The sequence below is a fragment of the Triticum urartu genome, chromosome 7A, assembly GCF_056163025.1.
Source record: "Triticum urartu cultivar PI428250 chromosome 7A, HENAU_Tu73, whole genome shotgun sequence".
NCBI lineage: Eukaryota > Viridiplantae > Streptophyta > Magnoliopsida > Poales > Poaceae > Triticum > Triticum urartu.
Genome location: NC_141879.1, coordinates 645,820,207 through 645,828,527, shown reverse-complemented (window position 1 = coordinate 645,828,527; position 8,321 = coordinate 645,820,207).

Sequence of the window (8,321 nt, the reverse complement as noted above, 5' to 3'; positions counted from 1 at the left end):
TGCTCTTGTTGTTGTAAATATGTAAAGCCAGCATTCAAGTTTTCAACAAAGATTATGAACAAACCATATTCACAATAACACTTAGGTCTCCTGCTTACTCATATCAATGGCATAATCAACTAGCGAGCAATAATAATAAATCTCGATGACAACACTTTCTCAAAACAATCATGATAAGATATGACAAGATGGTATCTCGCTAGCCCTTTCTGAGACCGCAAAACATAAATGCAGAGCACCTCTAAAATCAAGCTGCATAAGGTGAACATTTATTTGGGCCCTAAATGCAATTTTGAAAAACGCACTTTTTTCCTAAATTCAAATAAAATACCGAAAAACTCTGAAATAAAATCTTATTTGATTTTTTTATTAAATCCTCAATATTTCTTTATTTTTGGGAAGTCATTTTATTCCCTCTCTCATATTTTTGTAATAGAAATAATTGATGATAAAATAAATAAAATCAAATGATCCTATTCTCAAAATTTGGGAGAACTCAAATATGAAAATAACGAAATCCCCAACTCTCTCCGTGGGTCATTGAGTTGCATAGAATTTCTAGGATCAACCAAAATGCAAAAATAAAATATGATATGCATGATGATCTAATGTATAACATTCCAAATTGAAAATTTGGGATGTTACAGCTTATGAAGACAATTCCTTATCCTTTATAATTTCACATATTATATTCCCCGTTGAAAACTTCAACTAGTTTGTCATCAATCACCAAAAGGGGGAGAATGTAAGTGCATCTAGTGCCACCCCTAGTTGGTTTTGGAGTATTGACGACAAACCTAGTTGAGGGACTAATATGTTTGTGAGAATTGCAGGATAACACAGGTAGAAGTCCCTCATTGATTCGGTTTTCCTACCAGAGATGACCCCTAAAAATGTATGAAGACATTGATGTCAAAGGTGGTTTATGAAGATATTCTCATTGAAGACTATGATAAGAGAAGACATCGCATGAAGCCTATGGAGCTCGAAGACTTAGATCTTTCGTAGTTCTTTTTCTTCTCTGTTGAGTCATAGGAACCACCGTACTGTTAAGTGGGGTCCAAGAGAACCAGTCAGAATGACTGAAGTGATGCTTAACCAAAACCTATGTCTTCGAGTGAAGACTATGAGAGCGAATCTTGTCCAGAGTCGGACAAGTCAGCTTTGCTTGTAGCCCAAGTAAAGTTGCCGTGTGAGTTTGAAATATGACCGTTGGAACACGTGTCAGTTCCTTAGTGACCCAGGGTCATTTCGGACAAATCTGGTCGGGTTGCCTAGTGGCTATAAATAGCCCACCCCTACAACCATAAACGGTTGGCTGCTCAGAGTTAGAGTACGGCTTTTGTCGTTTGAGAGCAACCCACCTCGAAGCCTTTGAGAGAGAATTCCTTGCGAGGATAAAGCCCTAACCACCCAGAGCCAAAGAGTGTTAGGCATCACTTAAGTCTTCTTGTCTGTGTGATCTGAAGACTTATTACACTTGAGGACTGTGAATCCTCCAGCCGGTTAGGCGTCGCGTTCTGAGCATCCAAGAGACATTGTGGATTGCCGGTGAATGAAGTCTGTGAAGGTTTGGGAGTCTACCTTGAAGACTTACCAGAGTGATTGGGCGAGGTCTGTGTGACCTTAGCCCAAGGGGAATACGGTGAGGACTGCGTGTCCTGAGTTGCGTGTTCAGGACTGGGTGTCCAGGACTGTGTGTCCTCAGGTTTAAATACCTAGCCGCCCTAACCAGATGTACAGTTGTCACAGCAACTGGAACTGCTGCAACAAATCATTGTCTTCAACGAGTCACTGGTTTCATCCTTCCCTTCCCTTTACTTACCGTTGGTCCTTGTGAAGTCATTGTATGATTGCACTATCTTCTGTCTTCACTGAGTGACTGCGTGTTCTGTTTGGCTTCATAATATCTTCCTACCTGATCCATACTACCTAGCTGTTATTAGTCACTGTGCTTTCACTTCATTGAATACTTGACTATGGTTTGCCTAGTGTAGTCTACCTTCCGCTGCATGGTAATAGGTTTATTTCTATCGTTTGTCTTTGAAACTTCCACGTTTTGAAGACTTTCACAAAAATCGCCTATTCACCCCCTCTAGTCGATATAACACACTTTCAATTGGTATTAGAGCAAGGTACTCCCTTGTTCTGTGTGATTTGGTTTAATCACCTGGAGTTTTAACTATGTCGACTGCAGGGATAATTAAAGTCTCCGCTGCGTGCCCCGTCTTCGATGGAACTGAATATCCCTACTGGAAGAATAAGATGCGCATGCATCTTGAAGCCATTGACGTCGACCTATGGTATGTCGTCAAGAACGGCGTTCCCAAGGCTGGAGAAGGTGTCACTGCTGCTGACGTCAAGAAGTTCGTTCAACTGGACTCTACTGCCAAGAATATCATCTATGGTCATCTAACCAAAGGATAGTATGGCCGCATGAGTGCTTTGGAAACATCTAAGCTAGTCTGGGACTGGCTCTCCAAGGTCAACGAAGGCGTCTCAACCCAGAGAGATCACAGAATCAGTGTTCTTCGCAACCTCTTCAACCGCTTCAAAAGAAATGACAATGAGAATGTCCAGCTCACGTTTGATCGACTCACTGACATCACAAATGAGCTTCAAGCCCTCGACGCTACTGAGATCACCAAGCATGAAGTCGTCAAGACACACCTGAGATCACTTGACAGTTCGTTTGACACCCTAGCCCTGATGATTCAAGAACGTCCTGATTTCAAGACACTCGATCCATCTGACATACTTGAGAGGCTCAACACACATGAGTTTCAGCTTTCTGAGAAAAGAGATATCTACGGTCCCAACTATGGGCGAACTCGTGCCTTGAAGGCAAAAGCTGTCTCCTCATCTGAAGAAGAATCTGACAGCAGTTCTGATGATCCTGAAGACATTGGAAAGGAACTTGCTATGCTTGTGAAGAAGTTCCAAAAATTCACCAAGAAGAAAGGCTTCAGAAAGTCTTCACAATCAAGCTCAAGGAATGATGAAGCTTCTGCTCATGACTACAAGAAGAAAACATGTCACAAGTGCAAGAAACCTGGCCACTTCATCTCTGAGTGTCCGCAGTGGGACAATGAGAACAAAAAGAAGAAGAAGAGCAAGGAATATGACTCTGACGACAAGAAGAAGAAGAAATACTCAAAGTCTTCTTCCAAGTCTTCCTCAAAGTCTTCATCACACAAGAAGAGCTCATCTGCCAAGGCACGTGCATTTGTTGGCAAGGAAATGGATTCAGAGGAGGAGTCCGCTTCTGAGGAGGCGAAGGTGGAGTCTGAGGAGGAGTCCGATTCTGGCGTTGCAAGTCTGGCTACAACATACGTTGCCAAGTCCATCTTCAACACTGAAGACAATGACTTCATCATCAACACCGATGCAAATGACAAGGACTACTCCGCTCCTACCTACTGCTTCATGGCACGCGGTGCCAAGGTAAACACACGCACTACTCACTATCAAATATCTAGTGAAGATGACTCTGATTGTGGTTCAAGACCCAGCTACAATACACTTGCTAAAATTGCAACTGAACAACAGAAAGCTATGGAACATATTCAAAAACTGTTAGACAAAAGCGATGATCTGTTAGGCGCTGAAATGACTCGATCTGAGTCCTTAATTGAAGACATAAAAAAGATTTCCTATGATTATCTTCAAAGGAAGCAAGATCTTGAGAAATTGAGAGCGGCTCATGAAGATCTTCAAAAGGAAAACGAGTCACTTCGCGCCGAACAGATCAGTTCCGCTCAGGAAGGATTTGAACCACCATGTCTTAAATCCATTGAGCGTGATAATGCTACTTCTGTTGCTGAATGTTCTACTGCTGCTACTGTTGCAATATCTTCAACTGTTGATGTGGGAACTAACCCCTTTGCTGAGGATACCACTGCTATTGCTGATGAGAATGCTAGGTTGAAGACATTGCTTGAAACAGGGATGTACAAAAGTCTTAAAGGGCATCAGACACTATGCGATGTCCTCAAAAGGCAGATCCTGAACCGAAACCCGAGGAAAGAGGGTGTCGGGTTCGTAAGGAAAATGAATGCTGATGGCTCTTACTGGAAACCTGAGCAGTACCCCAAAACCATGTGGGTTGCTGCAAAGGAACCTTCAGCAGATCCATCCAATCTATCTGGCTTCACTTGTGCTAACCCCATTATCATTGATGAATCCTTTGATGCAAACTATAAACTGTTTAAGAATCAGAATGGTGAAGTGTTTGCCAGGTATATTGGTACTAACTGCAGGAACGGGCCGCCTATAAAGAAGATCTGGGTGCCGAAAAAGTGTTTGGAAAATCTTCCTGTGAATGTCATCATGACACCACAGGTGAAGAAGACAAACCCCAGACCACAGGCTTCATACGGTCCAAAGGCTTCATACAGACAGAGGACTCACCTGAGTCGCACTAATGCAAATGTTTTGCAGGGAAACCAAACTCAGGCCTATGAATATGAGCGCGGTTCATCAAACCACCATGTTCATAAGACCAAGAACTATTCTGCTTATTCTTATGAGTACTATTGTCCGCCTGCAAGACTTTTTGCTAGGGCTCCAAAGCCAAAGTTCTCAGACGCTGCACTTAGACTTATTGCTTCTAAGCCACCCTTGAAGATGTGGGTGGCTAAGAAAGCTTAACTCTCTTTTGCAGGGAAGGGTCTCCAGCAGAAAACCAAAATTGTATGACGCTATTGCTGGGGACCTTAAACATCTTGTAGGGCACAAGATCAAATGCCCGAATGGTCTTACTATGTACTTCGTTCCTGAATCGCTTGCTACTCTCCCTATCAGTCCTAATCTGGATCTAAGCTTTCATAACCCACTGGTTCGTCAAATGTTTTTGCTTCACAATTCTCTTCGTGAAGCCTATCCACCTAACTGCACTGTAGGGTACGACACCAGCGTCTTCAGAATGGATTATTGATAGTGGGTGTACCAATCACATGACTGGCAAAAGAAGCCTTCTTATGGACTCAACCTTACGTCCATCCGACAAGAGTCACATCACATTTGCTGACACTGGTAAAAGTAAGGTATTGGGTCTAGGTAGAGTTGCAATCTCAAAGGATCAACACATGGATAAAGTCATGCTTGTTGAATCCCTTGGCTTCAACTTAATGTCTGTCTCAATGCTTTGCGATTTGAACATGATCGTAATGTTTGGAAAATATCGTTGCCTTGTTCTAATGGAATCTGACAAGTCTCTAGTGTTTGAAGGGTATCGGAAAGATGATTTGTACGTGGTAGATTTCTCAGCAGGACCACAGCTTGCTGTATGTCTTCTAGCAAAAGCTTCAGAATGCTGGCTCTGGCATCGGAGTCTAGGGCATGCTGGCATGAGGAACCTCCACACCCTTGCAAAGAAGAAGCATGTCATAGGCATCGAGGGCGTCAAGTTCAAGAAAGATTACTTATGCGGTGCCTGTGAAGCAGGAAAGATGACGAGGGCCAAACATCCCTCGAAGACAATCATGACAACTACTCGACCCTTCGAACTGCTCCACATGGATCTTTTCGGTCCCACTCATTACTCAACTCTTACTACTACTGCTTGTCTCTATGGATTTGTCATTGTTGATGATTATTCTAGATATACTTGGGTGCACATAATCCTCTACAAGACTGAAGTGCAGGATGTCTTCAGACGCTTCGCAAATCGAGCAATGAACAACTATGGCACCAAGATAAAGCACATCAGAAGTGACAATGGCACTGAATTCAAGAACACTGGCCTTGATACATATCTTGATACGTTGGGCATCACAGATGAATTCTCAGCTCCGTACACACCATAGCAGAATGGCGTCATCGAACGCAAGAACATAACACTCATTGAGATGGCCCGAACGATGCTAGATGAATACAAGACTCCAAGAAAATTCTGGCCTGAAGCCATTGATACTACATGCCATACGATCAATCGTGTTTATCTTCACAAGCTTCTGAACAAGACATCTTATGAGCTCCTTACTGGCAAGAAGCCAAATGTCAGCTACTTCAGAGTATTTGGAGCCAAGTGCTGGATCAAGGATCCACATCACACTTCAAAATTTGCACCAAAAGCACATGAGGGTTTTATGCTTGGATATGGAAAGGATTCGCACTCCTACAGAGTCTTCAATCTCTTTCATTATAAAGTGGTTGAAACAGTGGATGTGCGGTTCGATGAGACTAACGGTTCACAAAGAGAGCACCTGCCAAATGTGCTAGATGAAGTTCCATCTAGTGAATCAATCAAACTGATGGGAACTGGAGAAATCATACCCTCTGAAGCTCAGCCTGAAGAGGAACTTATCATATCCGCACTTGATCAACCTGAAGACAATGCTCAGCCTGAAGACAATCCTTCTAACAATGACAATGATCAGCAAGAGCCAAATCTTCGCCCTGTACATCCTCATGTTGCCAATGAAGTGCAAATTGAGAGAATAATTGATAGCATCAATGCACCCGGTCCGCTCACTTGTTCAAGGGCAACACAACTAGCAAATTTCTGTGGGCACTTCGCATTCGTTTCAATAACAGAACCCAAGAAAGTTGAAGAAGCCTTCATGGAACCTGAATGGAATCAAGCTATGCAAGAAGAGCTTCAATAGTTTGAGCTGAATAATGTATGGGAACTGGTTAAGCGTCCTGATCCTCGGAAGCACAATATAATAGGCACCAAATGGATATACCGCAAAAAGCAAGATGAGCATGGTCAAGTTGTCAGAAACAAAGCTCGTCTCGTTGCTCAAGGATATACTCAAGTGGAAGGAATTGACTTCGATGAAACATTTGCTCCTGTGGCTCGACTTGAAGCCATACGCATACTGCTGGCCTATGCAAACCATCATAACATACTTCTATATCAAATGGATGTGAAGAGCGCCTTTCTCAATGGCAAGATTGAAGAAGAAGTGTATGTTGCACAACCGCCTGGGTTTGAAGATCCAAAACATCCTGACATGGTATACAAGATCAACAAGGCACTGTATGGCCTCAAACAAGCCCCTCGGGCTTGGTATGACACACTCAAATACTTCTTGAAGAGCAAAGGCTTCATACCTCGTTCCCTCGACCCCACTCTCTTCACGAAGACATATGATGGTGAACTGTTTGTGTGCCAAATATATGTGGATGAAATTATCTTCGGCTGCACCAATCAGAAGTACAGTGAAGAGTTTGGATATATGATGCAAGAGCAATATCAGATGTCCATGATGGGAGAGCTGAAGTTCTTCCTCGGTCTTCAAATACGACAGCAACGCAACGGCATCTTCATATCTCAAGAGAATTATCTCAAATATTGCCTGAAGAAGTTCGGTATGCAAGACTGCAAAGGCTTCACGACGCCAATGCCAGCAAAACATCATCTGGGTCCCGACGACAATGGTAAAGAGTTTGATCAAAAGGTATACCGCTTCATGATTGGTTCTTTACTTTATCTATGTGCATCTAGGCCAGATATTATGCCTAGTGTTTGCATGTGTGCTCGATTCCAAGCGGCACCAAAGGAATCGCATCACTTAGCTATGAAGCGAATTCTTCGATATTTGGCTCACACCCCAACTCTAGGATTTTGGTATCCAAAGGGCTCAGAGTTCGATCTAGTTGGATTCTTGCATGCTGATTATGCTGGTGACAAGGTGGATCGCAAGTCTACATCAGGCACATGTCATTTTCTGGGATGATCACTTGTATGTTGGTCTTCAAAGAAGCATAACTATGTATCTCTCTCCACTACTGAATCTGAATACATTGCTGCTGGATCTTGCTGTGCTCAGCTTCTGTGGATGAAGCAAACACTCAAGGACTATGGCATTCATCTGAAGCAAGTGCCACTCTACTGCAACAACGAAAGCGCCATCAAGATTGCCAACAACCCAGTTCAGCACTCGAAGACAAAGCACATTGAAATTCGTCATCACTTTCTCAGAGATCATGTTGTGAAGGAAGACATTGATATCATACACGTCAACACTGAAGAGCAATTGGCAGATATCTTCACCAAGCCCTTGGATGAGAAGAGATTTTGCAAGTTACGGTGTGAGCTAAATATCTTGGAATCCTCAAATGTCCTATGATCAGGCACACATCCTAACACTTATGCATATTGATGACTTAGATGTGCAACACACGAAGTAAAGTATATCTTCAATCAATGAAGACATACATTCTAAGTGTGAATAGATTTAATGTGGAATTTGACTTCGGAGCGCCACGATAATTGTGCGCCGTGTCTGGGTCTAATACTTCCTATACGGTGGGTAACGCCACCACCAAAGGTTCTGTTTGAAGTGTTTCACTCATGGCGTTACATTTGCTAT